The sequence below is a fragment of the Euprymna scolopes genome, unplaced genomic scaffold (assembly GCF_053919585.1).
Source record: "Euprymna scolopes isolate OS-2025 unplaced genomic scaffold, ASM5391958v1 sca7, whole genome shotgun sequence".
NCBI classification, from domain to species: Eukaryota; Metazoa; Mollusca; class Cephalopoda; order Sepiida; family Sepiolidae; genus Euprymna; species Euprymna scolopes.
The window spans coordinates 295,549-313,634 of record NW_027633768.1 but is presented as its reverse complement, the minus strand read 5'-3'; the positions used below and the strand labels follow the sequence as shown (position 1 = coordinate 313,634).

The following is an 18,086-nucleotide window of genomic DNA, read 5'->3' as shown; positions in this document are numbered from 1 at the left end:
TCGCCTGCCATCCCGTTAAGCTGGGGAGAATTAGTTTTGTTTTAAATAGGTCCTGGTAAGAATGTAAGGCGAATTGTAGAATGATAGTTCTCTAGTGTAGTCTTTTAATAAAGAACTTGTCTTTCAGTACAAGTCTAGCGTTAGCTTTAGTCAAGACCCGATTTCTTTTTTCCCCCACACCCCCCCTACTTGGCCCTGGTGCCTAAGTTGTTACGGACCCCAAATAAGGCCTTGGCAGTAGATAATGCCAAGGTCGGGGCCGTAACGACTAAATAAATTCTCGGCCTCTTCTGGCTAAGATCAAAGTGTAGTATCTGTTCTTATCAGCTTAATATCTGATAGGTCCCTCGCATGGAGGGATCACGATATTAAACTGATTTTTGGAACTCGGTCAAGGGTTAGGAGCTTGCTCCCCCTTCTCCACGGGTTGGCCTGGTATTGCACTGCCTCCAGGAGTTAACAGCCCCGATTCTGACCCCAGCTCGCTCGGGAAAGAGTCAGAAAACGCAATCCCAAAAACAGACTGACTACTACTTTGATCTTACTACTAAACTAAACGACTTTGTTGGTCCTTACTTCCCTTTACTTAGTTGTTGCTGGCTTTGCTTTCGTTCGCTTTCGGTTCGGTCCGCTCGGCTGGATGGACCGTTCGTTGGTCTCATTAGCTGGATGACGGAGGCGGGCGGGCGGCCCTCCTTGGCCGCTGCCTGCGATCGACGCTTCCACTAGTAGAGAGGGGCCGGGGGTAGGGGGGTCGTTGTCGCTCTGCCCGCAACCTTTGCCGCCCGGACCGGTCCACTGACGACCCCGGCCCCGGAGGGAGCCCCTTTATCGCTTCTCGGCCTCTTCTGGCTAAGATCAAAGTGTAGTATCTGTTCTTATCAGCTTAATATCTGATAGGTCCCTCGCATGGAGGGATCACGATATTAAACTGATTTTTGGAACTCGGTCAAGGGTTAGGAGCTTGCTCCCCCTTCTCCACGGGTTGGCCTGGTATTGCACTGCCTCCAGGAGTTAACAGCCCCGATTCTGACCCCAGCTCGCTCGGGAAAGAGTCAGAAAACGCAATCCCAAAAACAGACTGACTACTACTTTGATCTTACTACTAAACTAAACGACTTTGTTGGTCCTTACTTCCCTTTACTTAGTTGTTGCTGGCTTTGCTTTCGTTCGCTTTCGGTTCGGTCCGCTCGGCTGGATGGACCGTTCGTTGGTCTCATTAGCTGGATGACGGAGGCGGGCGGGCGGCCCTCCTTGGCCGCTGCCTGCGATCGACGCTTCCACTAGTAGAGAGGGGCCGGGGGTAGGGGGGTCGTTGTCGCTCTGCCCGCAACCTTTGCCGCCCGGACCGGTCCACTGACGACCCCGGCCCCGGAGGGAGCCCCTTTATCGCTTCTCGGCCTCTTCTGGCTAAGATCAAAGTGTAGTATCTGTTCTTATCAGCTTAATATCTGATAGGTCCCTCGCATGGAGGGATCACGATATTAAACTGATTTTTGGAACTCGGTCAAGGGTTAGGAGCTTGCTCCCCCTTCTCCACGGGTTGGCCTGGTATTGCACTGCCTCCAGGAGTTAACAGCCCCGATTCTGACCCCAGCTCGCTCGGGAAAGAGTCAGAAAACGCAATCCCAAAAACAGACTGACTACTACTTTGATCTTACTACTAAACTAAACGACTTTGTTGGTCCTTACTTCCCTTTACTTAGTTGTTGCTGGCTTTGCTTTCGTTCGCTTTCGGTTCGGTCCGCTCGGCTGGATGGACCGTTCGTTGGTCTCATTAGCTGGATGACGGAGGCGGGCGGGCGGCCCTCCTTGGCCGCTGCCTGCGATCGACGCTTCCACTAGTAGAGAGGGGCCGGGGGTAGGGGGGTCGTTGTCGCTCTGCCCGCAACCTTTGCCGCCCGGACCGGTCCACTGACGACCCCGGCCCCGGAGGGAGCCCCTTTATCGCTTCTCGGCCTCTTCTGGCTAAGATCAAAGTGTAGTATCTGTTCTTATCAGCTTAATATCTGATAGGTCCCTCGCATGGAGGGATCACGATATTAAACTGATTTTTGGAACTCGGTCAAGGGTTAGGAGCTTGCTCCCCCTTCTCCACGGGTTGGCCTGGTATTGCACTGCCTCCAGGAGTTAACAGCCCCGATTCTGACCCCAGCTCGCTCGGGAAAGAGTCAGAAAACGCAATCCCAAAAACAGACTGACTACTACTTTGATCTTACTACTAAACTAAACGACTTTGTTGGTCCTTACTTCCCTTTACTTAGTTGTTGCTGGCTTTGCTTTCGTTCGCTTTCGGTTCGGTCCGCTCGGCTGGATGGACCGTTCGTTGGTCTCATTAGCTGGATGACGGAGGCGGGCGGGCGGCCCTCCTTGGCCGCTGCCTGCGATCGACGCTTCCACTAGTAGAGAGGGGCCGGGGGTAGGGGGGTCGTTGTCGCTCTGCCCGCAACCTTTGCCGCCCGGACCGGTCCACTGACGACCCCGGCCCCGGAGGGAGCCCCTTTATCGCTTCTCGGCCTCTTCTGGCTAAGATCAAAGTGTAGTATCTGTTCTTATCAGCTTAATATCTGATAGGTCCCTCGCATGGAGGGATCACGATATTAAACTGATTTTTGGAACTCGGTCAAGGGTTAGGAGCTTGCTCCCCCTTCTCCACGGGTTGGCCTGGTATTGCACTGCCTCCAGGAGTTAACAGCCCCGATTCTGACCCCAGCTCGCTCGGGAAAGAGTCAGAAAACGCAATCCCAAAAACAGACTGACTACTACTTTGATCTTACTACTAAACTAAACGACTTTGTTGGTCCTTACTTCCCTTTACTTAGTTGTTGCTGGCTTTGCTTTCGTTCGCTTTCGGTTCGGTCCGCTCGGCTGGATGGACCGTTCGTTGGTCTCATTAGCTGGATGACGGAGGCGGGCGGGCGGCCCTCCTTGGCCGCTGCCTGCGATCGACGCTTCCACTAGTAGAGAGGGGCCGGGGGTAGGGGGGTCGTTGTCGCTCTGCCCGCAACCTTTGCCGCCCGGACCGGTCCACTGACGACCCCGGCCCCGGAGGGAGCCCCTTTATCGCTTCTCGGCCTCTTCTGGCTAAGATCAAAGTGTAGTATCTGTTCTTATCAGCTTAATATCTGATAGGTCCCTCGCATGGAGGGATCACGATATTAAACTGATTTTTGGAACTCGGTCAAGGGTTAGGAGCTTGCTCCCCCTTCTCCACGGGTTGGCCTGGTATTGCACTGCCTCCAGGAGTTAACAGCCCCGATTCTGACCCCAGCTCGCTCGGGAAAGAGTCAGAAAACGCAATCCCAAAAACAGACTGACTACTACTTTGATCTTACTACTAAACTAAACGACTTTGTTGGTCCTTACTTCCCTTTACTTAGTTGTTGCTGGCTTTGCTTTCGTTCGCTTTCGGTTCGGTCCGCTCGGCTGGATGGACCGTTCGTTGGTCTCATTAGCTGGATGACGGAGGCGGGCGGGCGGCCCTCCTTGGCCGCTGCCTGCGATCGACGCTTCCACTAGTAGAGAGGGGCCGGGGGTAGGGGGGTCGTTGTCGCTCTGCCCGCAACCTTTGCCGCCCGGACCGGTCCACTGACGACCCCGGCCCCGGAGGGAGCCCCTTTATCGCTTCTCGGCCTCTTCTGGCTAAGATCAAAGTGTAGTATCTGTTCTTATCAGCTTAATATCTGATAGGTCCCTCGCATGGAGGGATCACGATATTAAACTGATTTTTGGAACTCGGTCAAGGGTTAGGAGCTTGCTCCCCCTTCTCCACGGGTTGGCCTGGTATTGCACTGCCTCCAGGAGTTAACAGCCCCGATTCTGACCCCAGCTCGCTCGGGAAAGAGTCAGAAAACGCAATCCCAAAAACAGACTGACTACTACTTTGATCTTACTACTAAACTAAACGACTTTGTTGGTCCTTACTTCCCTTTACTTAGTTGTTGCTGGCTTTGCTTTCGTTCGCTTTCGGTTCGGTCCGCTCGGCTGGATGGACCGTTCGTTGGTCTCATTAGCTGGATGACGGAGGCGGGCGGGCGGCCCTCCTTGGCCGCTGCCTGCGATCGACGCTTCCACTAGTAGAGAGGGGCCGGGGGTAGGGGGGTCGTTGTCGCTCTGCCCGCAACCTTTGCCGCCCGGACCGGTCCACTGACGACCCCGGCCCCGGAGGGAGCCCCTTTATCGCTTCTCGGCCTCTTCTGGCTAAGATCAAAGTGTAGTATCTGTTCTTATCAGCTTAATATCTGATAGGTCCCTCGCATGGAGGGATCACGATATTAAACTGATTTTTGGAACTCGGTCAAGGGTTAGGAGCTTGCTCCCCCTTCTCCACGGGTTGGCCTGGTATTGCACTGCCTCCAGGAGTTAACAGCCCCGATTCTGACCCCAGCTCGCTCGGGAAAGAGTCAGAAAACGCAATCCCAAAAACAGACTGACTACTACTTTGATCTTACTACTAAACTAAACGACTTTGTTGGTCCTTACTTCCCTTTACTTAGTTGTTGCTGGCTTTGCTTTCGTTCGCTTTCGGTTCGGTCCGCTCGGCTGGATGGACCGTTCGTTGGTCTCATTAGCTGGATGACGGAGGCGGGCGGGCGGCCCTCCTTGGCCGCTGCCTGCGATCGACGCTTCCACTAGTAGAGAGGGGCCGGGGGTAGGGGGGTCGTTGTCGCTCTGCCCGCAACCTTTGCCGCCCGGACCGGTCCACTGACGACCCCGGCCCCGGAGGGAGCCCCTTTATCGCTTCTCGGCCTCTTCTGGCTAAGATCAAAGTGTAGTATCTGTTCTTATCAGCTTAATATCTGATAGGTCCCTCGCATGGAGGGATCACGATATTAAACTGATTTTTGGAACTCGGTCAAGGGTTAGGAGCTTGCTCCCCCTTCTCCACGGGTTGGCCTGGTATTGCACTGCCTCCAGGAGTTAACAGCCCCGATTCTGACCCCAGCTCGCTCGGGAAAGAGTCAGAAAACGCAATCCCAAAAACAGACTGACTACTACTTTGATCTTACTACTAAACTAAACGACTTTGTTGGTCCTTACTTCCCTTTACTTAGTTGTTGCTGGCTTTGCTTTCGTTCGCTTTCGGTTCGGTCCGCTCGGCTGGATGGACCGTTCGTTGGTCTCATTAGCTGGATGACGGAGGCGGGCGGGCGGCCCTCCTTGGCCGCTGCCTGCGATCGACGCTTCCACTAGTAGAGAGGGGCCGGGGGTAGGGGGGTCGTTGTCGCTCTGCCCGCAACCTTTGCCGCCCGGACCGGTCCACTGACGACCCCGGCCCCGGAGGGAGCCCCTTTATCGCTTCTCGGCCTCTTCTGGCTAAGATCAAAGTGTAGTATCTGTTCTTATCAGCTTAATATCTGATAGGTCCCTCGCATGGAGGGATCACGATATTAAACTGATTTTTGGAACTCGGTCAAGGGTTAGGAGCTTGCTCCCCCTTCTCCACGGGTTGGCCTGGTATTGCACTGCCTCCAGGAGTTAACAGCCCCGATTCTGACCCCAGCTCGCTCGGGAAAGAGTCAGAAAACGCAATCCCAAAAACAGACTGACTACTACTTTGATCTTACTACTAAACTAAACGACTTTGTTGGTCCTTACTTCCCTTTACTTAGTTGTTGCTGGCTTTGCTTTCGTTCGCTTTCGGTTCGGTCCGCTCGGCTGGATGGACCGTTCGTTGGTCTCATTAGCTGGATGACGGAGGCGGGCGGGCGGCCCTCCTTGGCCGCTGCCTGCGATCGACGCTTCCACTAGTAGAGAGGGGCCGGGGGTAGGGGGGTCGTTGTCGCTCTGCCCGCAACCTTTGCCGCCCGGACCGGTCCACTGACGACCCCGGCCCCGGAGGGAGCCCCTTTATCGCTTCTCGGCCTCTTCTGGCTAAGATCAAAGTGTAGTATCTGTTCTTATCAGCTTAATATCTGATAGGTCCCTCGCATGGAGGGATCACGATATTAAACTGATTTTTGGAACTCGGTCAAGGGTTAGGAGCTTGCTCCCCCTTCTCCACGGGTTGGCCTGGTATTGCACTGCCTCCAGGAGTTAACAGCCCCGATTCTGACCCCAGCTCGCTCGGGAAAGAGTCAGAAAACGCAATCCCAAAAACAGACTGACTACTACTTTGATCTTACTACTAAACTAAACGACTTTGTTGGTCCTTACTTCCCTTTACTTAGTTGTTGCTGGCTTTGCTTTCGTTCGCTTTCGGTTCGGTCCGCTCGGCTGGATGGACCGTTCGTTGGTCTCATTAGCTGGATGACGGAGGCGGGCGGGCGGCCCTCCTTGGCCGCTGCCTGCGATCGACGCTTCCACTAGTAGAGAGGGGCCGGGGGTAGGGGGGTCGTTGTCGCTCTGCCCGCAACCTTTGCCGCCCGGACCGGTCCACTGACGACCCCGGCCCCGGAGGGAGCCCCTTTATCGCTTCTCGGCCTCTTCTGGCTAAGATCAAAGTGTAGTATCTGTTCTTATCAGCTTAATATCTGATAGGTCCCTCGCATGGAGGGATCACGATATTAAACTGATTTTTGGAACTCGGTCAAGGGTTAGGAGCTTGCTCCCCCTTCTCCACGGGTTGGCCTGGTATTGCACTGCCTCCAGGAGTTAACAGCCCCGATTCTGACCCCAGCTCGCTCGGGAAAGAGTCAGAAAACGCAATCCCAAAAACAGACTGACTACTACTTTGATCTTACTACTAAACTAAACGACTTTGTTGGTCCTTACTTCCCTTTACTTAGTTGTTGCTGGCTTTGCTTTCGTTCGCTTTCGGTTCGGTCCGCTCGGCTGGATGGACCGTTCGTTGGTCTCATTAGCTGGATGACGGAGGCGGGCGGGCGGCCCTCCTTGGCCGCTGCCTGCGATCGACGCTTCCACTAGTAGAGAGGGGCCGGGGGTAGGGGGGTCGTTGTCGCTCTGCCCGCAACCTTTGCCGCCCGGACCGGTCCACTGACGACCCCGGCCCCGGAGGGAGCCCCTTTATCGCTTCTCGGCCTCTTCTGGCTAAGATCAAAGTGTAGTATCTGTTCTTATCAGCTTAATATCTGATAGGTCCCTCGCATGGAGGGATCACGATATTAAACTGATTTTTGGAACTCGGTCAAGGGTTAGGAGCTTGCTCCCCCTTCTCCACGGGTTGGCCTGGTATTGCACTGCCTCCAGGAGTTAACAGCCCCGATTCTGACCCCAGCTCGCTCGGGAAAGAGTCAGAAAACGCAATCCCAAAAACAGACTGACTACTACTTTGATCTTACTACTAAACTAAACGACTTTGTTGGTCCTTACTTCCCTTTACTTAGTTGTTGCTGGCTTTGCTTTCGTTCGCTTTCGGTTCGGTCCGCTCGGCTGGATGGACCGTTCGTTGGTCTCATTAGCTGGATGACGGAGGCGGGCGGGCGGCCCTCCTTGGCCGCTGCCTGCGATCGACGCTTCCACTAGTAGAGAGGGGCCGGGGGTAGGGGGGTCGTTGTCGCTCTGCCCGCAACCTTTGCCGCCCGGACCGGTCCACTGACGACCCCGGCCCCGGAGGGAGCCCCTTTATCGCTTCTCGGCCTCTTCTGGCTAAGATCAAAGTGTAGTATCTGTTCTTATCAGCTTAATATCTGATAGGTCCCTCGCATGGAGGGATCACGATATTAAACTGATTTTTGGAACTCGGTCAAGGGTTAGGAGCTTGCTCCCCCTTCTCCACGGGTTGGCCTGGTATTGCACTGCCTCCAGGAGTTAACAGCCCCGATTCTGACCCCAGCTCGCTCGGGAAAGAGTCAGAAAACGCAATCCCAAAAACAGACTGACTACTACTTTGATCTTACTACTAAACTAAACGACTTTGTTGGTCCTTACTTCCCTTTACTTAGTTGTTGCTGGCTTTGCTTTCGTTCGCTTTCGGTTCGGTCCGCTCGGCTGGATGGACCGTTCGTTGGTCTCATTAGCTGGATGACGGAGGCGGGCGGGCGGCCCTCCTTGGCCGCTGCCTGCGATCGACGCTTCCACTAGTAGAGAGGGGCCGGGGGTAGGGGGGTCGTTGTCGCTCTGCCCGCAACCTTTGCCGCCCGGACCGGTCCACTGACGACCCCGGCCCCGGAGGGAGCCCCTTTATCGCTTCTCGGCCTCTTCTGGCTAAGATCAAAGTGTAGTATCTGTTCTTATCAGCTTAATATCTGATAGGTCCCTCGCATGGAGGGATCACGATATTAAACTGATTTTTGGAACTCGGTCAAGGGTTAGGAGCTTGCTCCCCCTTCTCCACGGGTTGGCCTGGTATTGCACTGCCTCCAGGAGTTAACAGCCCCGATTCTGACCCCAGCTCGCTCGGGAAAGAGTCAGAAAACGCAATCCCAAAAACAGACTGACTACTACTTTGATCTTACTACTAAACTAAACGACTTTGTTGGTCCTTACTTCCCTTTACTTAGTTGTTGCTGGCTTTGCTTTCGTTCGCTTTCGGTTCGGTCCGCTCGGCTGGATGGACCGTTCGTTGGTCTCATTAGCTGGATGACGGAGGCGGGCGGGCGGCCCTCCTTGGCCGCTGCCTGCGATCGACGCTTCCACTAGTAGAGAGGGGCCGGGGGTAGGGGGGTCGTTGTCGCTCTGCCCGCAACCTTTGCCGCCCGGACCGGTCCACTGACGACCCCGGCCCCGGAGGGAGCCCCTTTATCGCTTCTCGGCCTCTTCTGGCTAAGATCAAAGTGTAGTATCTGTTCTTATCAGCTTAATATCTGATAGGTCCCTCGCATGGAGGGATCACGATATTAAACTGATTTTTGGAACTCGGTCAAGGGTTAGGAGCTTGCTCCCCCTTCTCCACGGGTTGGCCTGGTATTGCACTGCCTCCAGGAGTTAACAGCCCCGATTCTGACCCCAGCTCGCTCGGGAAAGAGTCAGAAAACGCAATCCCAAAAACAGACTGACTACTACTTTGATCTTACTACTAAACTAAACGACTTTGTTGGTCCTTACTTCCCTTTACTTAGTTGTTGCTGGCTTTGCTTTCGTTCGCTTTCGGTTCGGTCCGCTCGGCTGGATGGACCGTTCGTTGGTCTCATTAGCTGGATGACGGAGGCGGGCGGGCGGCCCTCCTTGGCCGCTGCCTGCGATCGACGCTTCCACTAGTAGAGAGGGGCCGGGGGTAGGGGGGTCGTTGTCGCTCTGCCCGCAACCTTTGCCGCCCGGACCGGTCCACTGACGACCCCGGCCCCGGAGGGAGCCCCTTTATCGCTTCTCGGCCTCTTCTGGCTAAGATCAAAGTGTAGTATCTGTTCTTATCAGCTTAATATCTGATAGGTCCCTCGCATGGAGGGATCACGATATTAAACTGATTTTTGGAACTCGGTCAAGGGTTAGGAGCTTGCTCCCCCTTCTCCACGGGTTGGCCTGGTATTGCACTGCCTCCAGGAGTTAACAGCCCCGATTCTGACCCCAGCTCGCTCGGGAAAGAGTCAGAAAACGCAATCCCAAAAACAGACTGACTACTACTTTGATCTTACTACTAAACTAAACGACTTTGTTGGTCCTTACTTCCCTTTACTTAGTTGTTGCTGGCTTTGCTTTCGTTCGCTTTCGGTTCGGTCCGCTCGGCTGGATGGACCGTTCGTTGGTCTCATTAGCTGGATGACGGAGGCGGGCGGGCGGCCCTCCTTGGCCGCTGCCTGCGATCGACGCTTCCACTAGTAGAGAGGGGCCGGGGGTAGGGGGGTCGTTGTCGCTCTGCCCGCAACCTTTGCCGCCCGGACCGGTCCACTGACGACCCCGGCCCCGGAGGGAGCCCCTTTATCGCTTCTCGGCCTCTTCTGGCTAAGATCAAAGTGTAGTATCTGTTCTTATCAGCTTAATATCTGATAGGTCCCTCGCATGGAGGGATCACGATATTAAACTGATTTTTGGAACTCGGTCAAGGGTTAGGAGCTTGCTCCCCCTTCTCCACGGGTTGGCCTGGTATTGCACTGCCTCCAGGAGTTAACAGCCCCGATTCTGACCCCAGCTCGCTCGGGAAAGAGTCAGAAAACGCAATCCCAAAAACAGACTGACTACTACTTTGATCTTACTACTAAACTAAACGACTTTGTTGGTCCTTACTTCCCTTTACTTAGTTGTTGCTGGCTTTGCTTTCGTTCGCTTTCGGTTCGGTCCGCTCGGCTGGATGGACCGTTCGTTGGTCTCATTAGCTGGATGACGGAGGCGGGCGGGCGGCCCTCCTTGGCCGCTGCCTGCGATCGACGCTTCCACTAGTAGAGAGGGGCCGGGGGTAGGGGGGTCGTTGTCGCTCTGCCCGCAACCTTTGCCGCCCGGACCGGTCCACTGACGACCCCGGCCCCGGAGGGAGCCCCTTTATCGCTTCTCGGCCTCTTCTGGCTAAGATCAAAGTGTAGTATCTGTTCTTCAGTGCTTGCTCTGGTCTGCTATTAGTTGACGAGTTGGGAGCTTTTGGCCTTTGGTCAAAAGTCTTTTTTCTTTTTTGGCCTCTTTTGGCGTCTTGCTCTTGCGAGGACCAGCCCCTTCTTTGGGGATTGGACCTCCTTGAGAATTTGTTGAATTTTTGTTTTGTTTTTTGTTAACTGTTGTTTTCTATTTTTTTACAGATAGTCCGGGGTCTAGCTAGAGCTTAAGCAGCCGGCAGGGCCAAGGGATACCGACGTGCCTTTTTAGGCGAAGGTCCCTTGGTTTCCGAATCGGCGGGCACTAGTTGGGCTCCGGGCCTTCACTTAGATGGAGCAGGCCTCTGCTCCTGCCACCTTGGGGGACGCCCCAGGTGTAGTGTCCGAGACGGGTCGGGGGGGTGCCATCCCGCAAGGCACCCCCAGTTCGAGAAGGGTCCCCGGGGTCGCCACCCCGGAGTGTTCGGTAGCGTCGGTTGCGTCGGTCGAGTCGGTCGTGTCGGTGTCCGGATCGCGAGCGGGGGTCGCTGCCCCCAGTCCAGTGGTCGAGGCCTCTGGCAGGAGTAGGGAAGGGGTCGAACCCCCTTGGTCAGGTTCGAGACGCGTGTCGGGGGTTGCTGCCCGTAAAGGCAACCCCATTTCGTGCAGGTTGGTAGCCGCCGCTGGCAGCTTGATGGTCGCGGGGGGGACTGCCCTGCAGGGTACCCCCAATAGGGAGAACGCTGATCTGGGGGTAGTTAGCCCTAATGTAGCCGTGGTGGAAGTTGCCCCAACAGCAGCGGTAGGCAAAGTGGGGGAAAAGCTGCCAGGGAAAACTCCAGGGGCCATGTCGAGAGAACAAGTGGCCGAAGCCTGGAGGAACTCAATGAGGGAGTCAACAGGAGGAAAAGAGGCAGCAACGTGGAAGGAGGCGCGAAAAGATAGGAGAAGGCCGGTAAAGCGTTGGTGGGTCACGGATGAGGGTCCCCCAACGGAAACGCAGTCCGAAAAAAGCAGCCCCCAAAAACCAGCAACGGAGGGACTAAGAAAGGTTAGATCCGAGGAGGTGATCGTAGTAGATGGGTGCTCCCAGGGGTCAGGGAGGGCGTCGGATAAGGATGCGGTTCCAGCCAGCGCGGAGGATTGGCCAGCCCTCACCAGGGATGATTCACCAATACCGGCTGCGCAAAAGGAAGTATCGGCAGCCTGGTCCGGAGTAAAATTGCCAGCAGGAATTCCCGGAGGAAAAAAGAAGACCCCCCAATACTATAAAGACCTCCTGGAAAATAATTTCAAAGAATATGCGGCTGGTAACGTGATGAAGGTGGTGCCAGAAGTCCAGGAGGCAATGCAGGACAGGTCAATCGCCTTCCTCACCTTCGACGAGAAGGGGAAGGGACTAACGAGGATCCCAGCTGAAAAGATGCTAGAAATCCTGGGTGAGCTGCGGATTCCGGCCCAGTACTTGGTGCGACGGTTTTTTGCCATGTGGGATATCCTTTTGCCAACGAGGGAAGACGCAGAGAGGTTGGCAAAAGGAGATCTCACCTGGAAGAATTTTCGACTGCGGCCGGAATACAAATCAAAGAGGAGGGCAGCGGTTACAGTGAAGGGAGTGCCCAGCTTCATTTCGGAAGACCAGCTGGGCGCCACGATGGCACAGTACGGGGAGGTCGAGAGTGTGCAGCCGGTGATTGGCCCCCGAGGAATCCGGATGGGGGAGATAAGACTGGACATGAGGGTGGACCGAAAGGAGGTCGAAAAAATCCCCTCCCAACTTTCATGTGAGGGCTGGACAATGCTGGTCATTGTTGAAGGAAGAAGGCCGCACTGCTGGTCCTGCCAGAAACCAGGCCATGTGTCCCGCTTCTGTCCTAAAAGGATAGAAGCCGAAAAAGAAACAGCAGCAAAGAAACTAAGCGAGGACAAGGCGGCGGACAGGAACGAGGCCGGCACCTGGAGTAAGGTGGTCTCCAGGAAAACGAAAAAGATGGAAGTGGCCGCTCCAATAACAACACCCAGAGGAGCGGCAGGGTCGGCCAAAAGAAAACTCAGGGTCAGCTCCTCCGAGTCGGAAGAAGAAGAAGGAGGAGGGGCCAAAAAAGATGCGAAAAGAGAGAAAATGATAGAAGAAGACCCTGAGCATCCAACACAGGTCCCCGAAGAGGATGTCCAGGCCACCCCTCCCCTATTCAGTACCCCTCCAGAGGAAAAGGAGCCGGGCGAAGCTCCAGAAACACCGATGGAGGCTGAGGAGCCAACCAAAAAACGACCAGATGAGAGGCCTGCAGCTCCCAGAGAAGGCAAGTCCAGAAAGTTTCCCTTCTGGCCGGGAGAAAAAATCTGCCAAGTCAGAATGGAAGAATCGGTCAGCGACCTCAATGGAAGACAAAGGAAATTTTTGAGGTCCCTCGAAAACCTCTCAAAGGTGGACGAGAAGGAGGTCGCTGACCCTAGGAATTTTGCGGATGCTCCTCAGCTGATTACGTTCGTCCGGCCAAATAGGGGAGGGCGAGCGAAAGCCTTATGGAGGATGCTAGAAGAAAGCAAGACGGCCTTTAAGGGATTAAAAATATTCGACGGGGAGCACCCATCACTAGGGCAAATAGCCAAAAAATGCGAAGGGAGGGTCCCCATTTATGTTCACCCCTCCCTGTATAGGGCTCTAAAAATTACGTTTCCTCTGGACGTTGGGGGCCTGGCTAGAGACGGACGGCTTACGTCCGACCTGCTCTCGGGCAGTCTTGGCCAGGCTTTTGACGTCCTATCCCCCGAGGACTTCAGACCCCTAGTCGACGAATTTTTCTAGATAGGGAAGCATGGCCACGGGCTTGAACCTGGCTAGTTTAAATGCGAGGGGCATGAGATCTCGAAGCAAGGCTGCTCGCGTGCTGAGGGATCTCGTGGCCCTTGAGGTAGATATAGCTGCGTTACAGGAGACCCACTTTGTTGGGCCCGGGGATTGCAGTGTGCTGGTCAACGACTTTGACGTTTACTCAGCATACGGCAATCTCCGTAGCAGTGGGGTTTCTGTTCTAGTAAGTCGCACCCTGTCTGCGACGGTTACCGTTATCCACGCCGACGCTCATGGGAGGCTGGTCGTGGTCGATGTTGCCGTTAAAAGCGGCGTGTTCCGGATAGTGGCAGTTTATGCACCTAACATCCCCAGCGAGAGGGTTTCCTTTTTTCGGCGGGTGGAGGTGTTTCTCTCTTCGGGTCCGGAGCGGGTAGTGTTAATGGGGGACTGGAATGCCGTCCTGGACCCCAGCATAGATAAGGTCGGGGGGGTTAGAGGGTCGGGTTGGTGTGAAAGCAGCCTGTCTGACCTGATGGCCTCGTGCGATCTGGTCGATAGGTTCCGTCTGGATCACCCCGGGAGGGAGATGTGGACGTGGCATACTAGTGCGGCCTCCAGTCCAAGTACATACTTGGACAGGATGTTAATTAGAAGGGGCGACGTAGATTTTCTATCTTGTCCCACGTTCCACTGGCTAGGTCATTCGGACCACAAACTCGTGTTGGCCCGTTTGAAGTTAGGTAATAGGCCTAGGTTGGCTGGCTACTGGAAGTTGAACGCCTCCTTGTTGGAGTCGGAAGACTTCCGGGAGCGGCTGACAACACTAATCCAGAGGGAGTTAGTGGGGGCGGTTACCGGGAGTAGCTGGTGGGTTAAGCTTAAGGTCACCATTAGGCGCTTTTGTGTCCACTATAGCCAAAGCCTCGCGTTAGTTAGGGCTCGGACCAAAAGGCACTTAGACGATAGACTGACCCGGGCGGTGGCAGGGGGGGATTCCCTAGAACTAGCTCTAGTAAAGGAGGACCTGAATCGCTTGGCTAGCGAGCGATACACAGGTCAGGTAGTTAGAGCTAGGTTAAAAAGAGTCTCCAACGAAGCCGCGAACGTTGACGCTGTTGAGCGTGGGGCTGCTTTAAGACGTGGCTCGGATGGGTACATTCGGGAAGTGAAAGACCTGGAAGGGCGCTCTCTCGTGTCGGCGCGGGAGATCTGCAACGGGTTTCGACAACATCTGGAGGAGCGATTCACCCAACTACCCAGACTCCGCGGCCAGGAGTTTGGCGGCTATTTGGCTGGCTCGCCCCGCCTTACTGCGGACCGAGCGGCTAGCTGCGAGGGGATGGTTACGGAGCGTGAGGTCATTACTGCGTTGAAGCAGGTAGGCCTCAACAAATCTCCGGGACTTGATGGTTTGCCCTATGAATTGTTCTTGAGGCTGTCGCCCATGTTTGTGCCCCTTCTGACGGGCGTGTTTAACCACTGGTTTGTCACGGGCTCGATCCCGAGACAGGTAACCAAAGGAGTGGTCACGCTTCTGAAGAAGGGGAACCAACCTGGAGGGGGGAATCTAGACGATTACAGGCCGATCACTCTGCTTAACGCAGACGTGAAGATTTTGGCTCGCGTTCTCGCAAACCGGATGCAGGTTGTTATCGGTGACTTGATCGAACCGGATCAGAATTACGCTGTGAAGGGTCGATCAATTCAGAACAACTTGCACCTGGTGCGCTTGATCTTAGAGGGTTTAGAAGACGACACGGAAGCCGCGCTGATCAATTTGGATCAGTCCAAGGCGTTCGATAGGGTGGACCATGGGTTCCTGAGGTCTGTTGTGGAAACCGCCGGCTTTGGTCCGGACTTCCGCAAGTGGGTCTCTGCTCTGTATCGTGATCCCGCGGTAGTGGTGCAAGTCAACGGTAGGTTGTCGGAGTCCTTTGGGGTCTCTCGGTCGGTGCGGCAGGGCTGTCCGCTGTCGCCTCTGCTCTATGTCCTGGCGTTGGAGCCCTTCCTTCGCAAATTAAGGGACGAGGCGGCGAGACCAGTCCTACGCGGCATTGCTCTACCTGGCGGCCGATTTGCCAGGGTGTCCGCGTACGCTGATGACGTCACCGTTTTCGCAGCTTGTCGTAACGACATCGAAGCGGTGATAGAGGCGATCGCTGAGTACGAAGTTGTTACAGGGGCCGTGATCAATCGCAGCAAGTCCGTCGGCCTGCGGTTGAGCGCCTGGACCGGGGTAAACTCGCTTCCAGGTGCGTTCGGCTGGACTGATGGCCCGGTTAAGATCCTCGGCGTGTGGTTCGGGCCGGATCTCCAGTTGGACAAGAATTGGTCGGAGGTACAGACGAAGGTCGAATCGTCGGTCGTGTCTTGGATTCGAAGGAGGTTGTCCTTGAAGGGTCGTGCGGAGGCATGCGCCACTTACGTGTTTCCGCTGATCCTTTACCGTTTATCTGTTCTTCCCCTGCCTGCGGACCGCTGTAAGGCTTTAGAGCGCCTCCTTTTTAAACTGCTGTGGAAAGGAGGAGAGCCGTATGTCCGTAGACAGGTCTGTACGCAGAAACTTGGCGAGGGAGGCTTGGGAATGCCGGACTTGAAAAGTCACAAGCATGCTGAAAGACTGGCGTTCCTGAGTCGTACACTGTTAGAGGAGACGCACTGGGTGCCAGCGGTGGAACAGGCTTTTCCGCAGCTCGTATCCGCCCCTGCCGCTGAAGGTCGCAGAAGACCAGCAGGGGATTCGCGTTTCTTCACCGAGTGCCGGGCTGCCCTTAGGGCGTTGCCGGGGTCCAGTGACCTTGCGCGGTCTAGGAGGAGGCTGTATCGGGATCTAGTGGTGGGGACCGCTAACGATCCGCTGGTGGAGCGGCTACATCTGTCGGGGGAGGAGGTTCTCTCGCTGTGGAGTTGGGCGCCTGCCAGCAGTCATTTAAATAATTCAGAATTTTCAGTAACGTGGAGACTGGTCCGGGACGCGTTGCCACTTTTCGACCGACTTGCCAGGGATTGCCGGGATAGAGAATTTTATTATCCCCCGTGCCCCCGCTGCAATGACGAGGAGGAGGACGAGACGAGGGAACACGCGTTCTTTCTTTGCAGCGGGGTGCGGAGTCTCTGGAGGTATGTCGAAGAGGTAACGGCTCGCATCGACCCCGAGCGGTCGGTGCCACTTGATTTAGCGTATGTGGTCGATAATGTGGACCCGCCGTTTTCTAGGGAGAAACGGTTGGTGTTTCTAGCGATACTAGCCGTAGCTAGGTTAGTGACGTGGGTTTCACGTCTAGACATCGTCTATGAGGGGCAGTCTGTTTCCGATCGGGATCTGGTCGTTCGTTTTAAGCACCAACTTAAAACGAAAATCAGATGCGATTGGGAAAGGTTGCCCCGCATCGACTTTGATAGAAGATGGGTGCACAACACTAGTTTGTGCATCCGACGAGGAGCCAGGTTCGAGTTCGTGCTTCCCCCTGGTTAGAATTGGTCCTAGGGTGCTGGGGTTGGTGTTTTCTATACTCGGAACCCACCCCAACGTATTTGTTAAACAAGAGTTTACTCTTGTCCATGGGTAGAAGCTAGGGTTAGTTAGGAGATGGTAACCACTTCGAGTGGAAGATGAGTATCTTTATTAGGGCCTAGACTAGGGATGTATGTGTGTCGATCCGGTCCCTGATTTATTTTTATTCGGCACTAGGAGAGCTTCCAAAGATGCCCACTCCCACTTGTTTGTTTTGTCCCCGGCCTTTGTTGCCCCTTATGCATTTTTATCTTGGAAGACGCCGTCCATTCCCGACGAACCCCCTCCACAAGTTATTTTTTCACCAGCAGTTTTTGCTGTCCCGTAGATCCTCCATTCCCCACTAGGGAGCGACCTGCTTGCTTTCACCTTTCCCTTCGGGGAGGGGACCGGAAGACAGTGGGCGTTCCACTAACGAGTAGAGAGTAGGATGGGAGGGTCCCTTACTAATCCGCCCCCATAGGCATTTTGTTAAGTTGTTTTCTTTTTCTTTCTTTTTGGGTGTATTTTAGCTTGCCCCCCTCCCCTTCATCTCACCCCCATTTATTTAAAAAAAAAAAAAAAAAAAAAAAAAAAAAAAAAAAAAAAAAAAAAAAAAAAAAAAAAAAAAATACTTTTGTTTGTACATATATAATTTTTGTTTTGTTTTTATGTAAATACACTTTTTTATTATTACAGAATGCATGAAGGTCGCCTGCCATCCCGTTAAGCTGGGGAGAATTAGTTTTGTTTTAAATAGGTCCTGGTAAGAATGTAAGGCGAATTGTAGAATGATAGTTCTCTAGTGTAGTCTTTTAATAAAGAACTTGTCTTTCAGTACAAGTCTAGCGTTAGCTTTAGTCAAGACCCGATTTCTTTTTTCCCCACACCCCCCTACTTGGCCCTGGTGCCTAAGTTGTTACGGACCCCAAATAAGGCCTTGGCAGTAGATAATGCCAAGGTCGGGGCCGTAACGACTAAATAAATTCTCGGCCTCTTCTGGCTAAGATCAAAGTGTAGTATCTGTTCTTATCAGCTTAATATCTGATAGGTCCCTCGCATGGAGGGATCACGATATTAAACTGATTTTTGGAACTCGGTCAAGGGTTAGGAGCTTGCTCCCCCTTCTCCACGGGTTGGCCTGGTATTGCACTGCCTCCAGGAGTTAACAGCCCCGATTCTGACCCCAGCTCGCTCGGGAAAGAGTCAGAAAACGCAATCCCAAAAACAGACTGACTACTACTTTGATCTTACTACTAAACTAAACGACTTTGTTGGTCCTTACTTCCCTTTACTTAGTTGTTGCTGGCTTTGCTTTCGTTCGCTTTCGGTTCGGTCCGCTCGGCTGGATGGACCGTTCGTTGGTCTCATTAGCTGGATGACGGAGGCGGGCGGGCGGCCCTCCTTGGCCGCTGCCTGCGATCGACGCTTCCACTAGTAGAGAGGGGCCGGGGGT

The 18,086-nt window shown here is 54.3% G+C and overlaps 20 non-coding genes across 20 annotated transcripts; all 20 read left to right on the top strand.

Annotated features, from left to right (window-relative positions):
- Window positions 1-272: 272 nt before the first annotated feature.
- On the top strand, window positions 273-473 carry LOC145275503 (U2 spliceosomal RNA). The gene has a single exon (XR_013867325.1). It is a non-coding gene; the product is annotated as a U2 spliceosomal RNA (small nuclear RNA).
- A 357-nt stretch (window positions 474-830) lies between these two features.
- On the top strand, window positions 831-1,031 carry LOC145275871 (U2 spliceosomal RNA). Its single transcript, XR_013867634.1, has one exon. It is a non-coding gene; the product is annotated as a U2 spliceosomal RNA (small nuclear RNA).
- Window positions 1,032-1,388: 357 nt separating this feature from the next.
- Window positions 1,389-1,589, top strand: LOC145275870 (U2 spliceosomal RNA). Its single transcript, XR_013867633.1, has one exon. It is a non-coding gene; the product is annotated as a U2 spliceosomal RNA (small nuclear RNA).
- Window positions 1,590-1,946: 357 nt separating this feature from the next.
- LOC145275869 (U2 spliceosomal RNA) lies at window positions 1,947-2,147 on the top strand. The gene has a single exon (XR_013867632.1). It is a non-coding gene; the product is annotated as a U2 spliceosomal RNA (small nuclear RNA).
- Window positions 2,148-2,504: 357 nt separating this feature from the next.
- LOC145275868 (U2 spliceosomal RNA) lies at window positions 2,505-2,705 on the top strand. Its single transcript, XR_013867631.1, has one exon. It is a non-coding gene; the product is annotated as a U2 spliceosomal RNA (small nuclear RNA).
- Window positions 2,706-3,062: 357 nt separating this feature from the next.
- Window positions 3,063-3,263, top strand: LOC145275867 (U2 spliceosomal RNA). Its single transcript, XR_013867630.1, has one exon. It is a non-coding gene; the product is annotated as a U2 spliceosomal RNA (small nuclear RNA).
- Window positions 3,264-3,620: 357 nt separating this feature from the next.
- On the top strand, window positions 3,621-3,821 carry LOC145275866 (U2 spliceosomal RNA). Its single transcript, XR_013867629.1, has one exon. It is a non-coding gene; the product is annotated as a U2 spliceosomal RNA (small nuclear RNA).
- Window positions 3,822-4,178: 357 nt separating this feature from the next.
- On the top strand, window positions 4,179-4,379 carry LOC145275865 (U2 spliceosomal RNA). The gene has a single exon (XR_013867628.1). It is a non-coding gene; the product is annotated as a U2 spliceosomal RNA (small nuclear RNA).
- A 357-nt stretch (window positions 4,380-4,736) lies between these two features.
- On the top strand, window positions 4,737-4,937 carry LOC145275863 (U2 spliceosomal RNA). The gene has a single exon (XR_013867627.1). It is a non-coding gene; the product is annotated as a U2 spliceosomal RNA (small nuclear RNA).
- Window positions 4,938-5,294: 357 nt separating this feature from the next.
- On the top strand, window positions 5,295-5,495 carry LOC145275862 (U2 spliceosomal RNA). Its single transcript, XR_013867626.1, has one exon. It is a non-coding gene; the product is annotated as a U2 spliceosomal RNA (small nuclear RNA).
- A 357-nt stretch (window positions 5,496-5,852) lies between these two features.
- LOC145275860 (U2 spliceosomal RNA) lies at window positions 5,853-6,053 on the top strand. Its single transcript, XR_013867624.1, has one exon. It is a non-coding gene; the product is annotated as a U2 spliceosomal RNA (small nuclear RNA).
- Window positions 6,054-6,410: 357 nt separating this feature from the next.
- On the top strand, window positions 6,411-6,611 carry LOC145275859 (U2 spliceosomal RNA). The gene has a single exon (XR_013867623.1). It is a non-coding gene; the product is annotated as a U2 spliceosomal RNA (small nuclear RNA).
- A 357-nt stretch (window positions 6,612-6,968) lies between these two features.
- On the top strand, window positions 6,969-7,169 carry LOC145275858 (U2 spliceosomal RNA). Its single transcript, XR_013867622.1, has one exon. It is a non-coding gene; the product is annotated as a U2 spliceosomal RNA (small nuclear RNA).
- A 357-nt stretch (window positions 7,170-7,526) lies between these two features.
- LOC145275857 (U2 spliceosomal RNA) lies at window positions 7,527-7,727 on the top strand. The gene has a single exon (XR_013867621.1). It is a non-coding gene; the product is annotated as a U2 spliceosomal RNA (small nuclear RNA).
- Window positions 7,728-8,084: 357 nt separating this feature from the next.
- On the top strand, window positions 8,085-8,285 carry LOC145275856 (U2 spliceosomal RNA). Its single transcript, XR_013867620.1, has one exon. It is a non-coding gene; the product is annotated as a U2 spliceosomal RNA (small nuclear RNA).
- A 357-nt stretch (window positions 8,286-8,642) lies between these two features.
- On the top strand, window positions 8,643-8,843 carry LOC145275855 (U2 spliceosomal RNA). Its single transcript, XR_013867619.1, has one exon. It is a non-coding gene; the product is annotated as a U2 spliceosomal RNA (small nuclear RNA).
- A 357-nt stretch (window positions 8,844-9,200) lies between these two features.
- Window positions 9,201-9,401, top strand: LOC145275854 (U2 spliceosomal RNA). The gene has a single exon (XR_013867618.1). It is a non-coding gene; the product is annotated as a U2 spliceosomal RNA (small nuclear RNA).
- A 357-nt stretch (window positions 9,402-9,758) lies between these two features.
- LOC145275852 (U2 spliceosomal RNA) lies at window positions 9,759-9,959 on the top strand. The gene has a single exon (XR_013867617.1). It is a non-coding gene; the product is annotated as a U2 spliceosomal RNA (small nuclear RNA).
- Window positions 9,960-10,316: 357 nt separating this feature from the next.
- On the top strand, window positions 10,317-10,507 carry LOC145275552 (U2 spliceosomal RNA). The gene has a single exon (XR_013867355.1). It is a non-coding gene; the product is annotated as a U2 spliceosomal RNA (small nuclear RNA).
- A 7,104-nt stretch (window positions 10,508-17,611) lies between these two features.
- Window positions 17,612-17,812, top strand: LOC145275502 (U2 spliceosomal RNA). The gene has a single exon (XR_013867324.1). It is a non-coding gene; the product is annotated as a U2 spliceosomal RNA (small nuclear RNA).
- The last annotated feature ends 274 nt before the right edge of the window (window positions 17,813-18,086 follow it).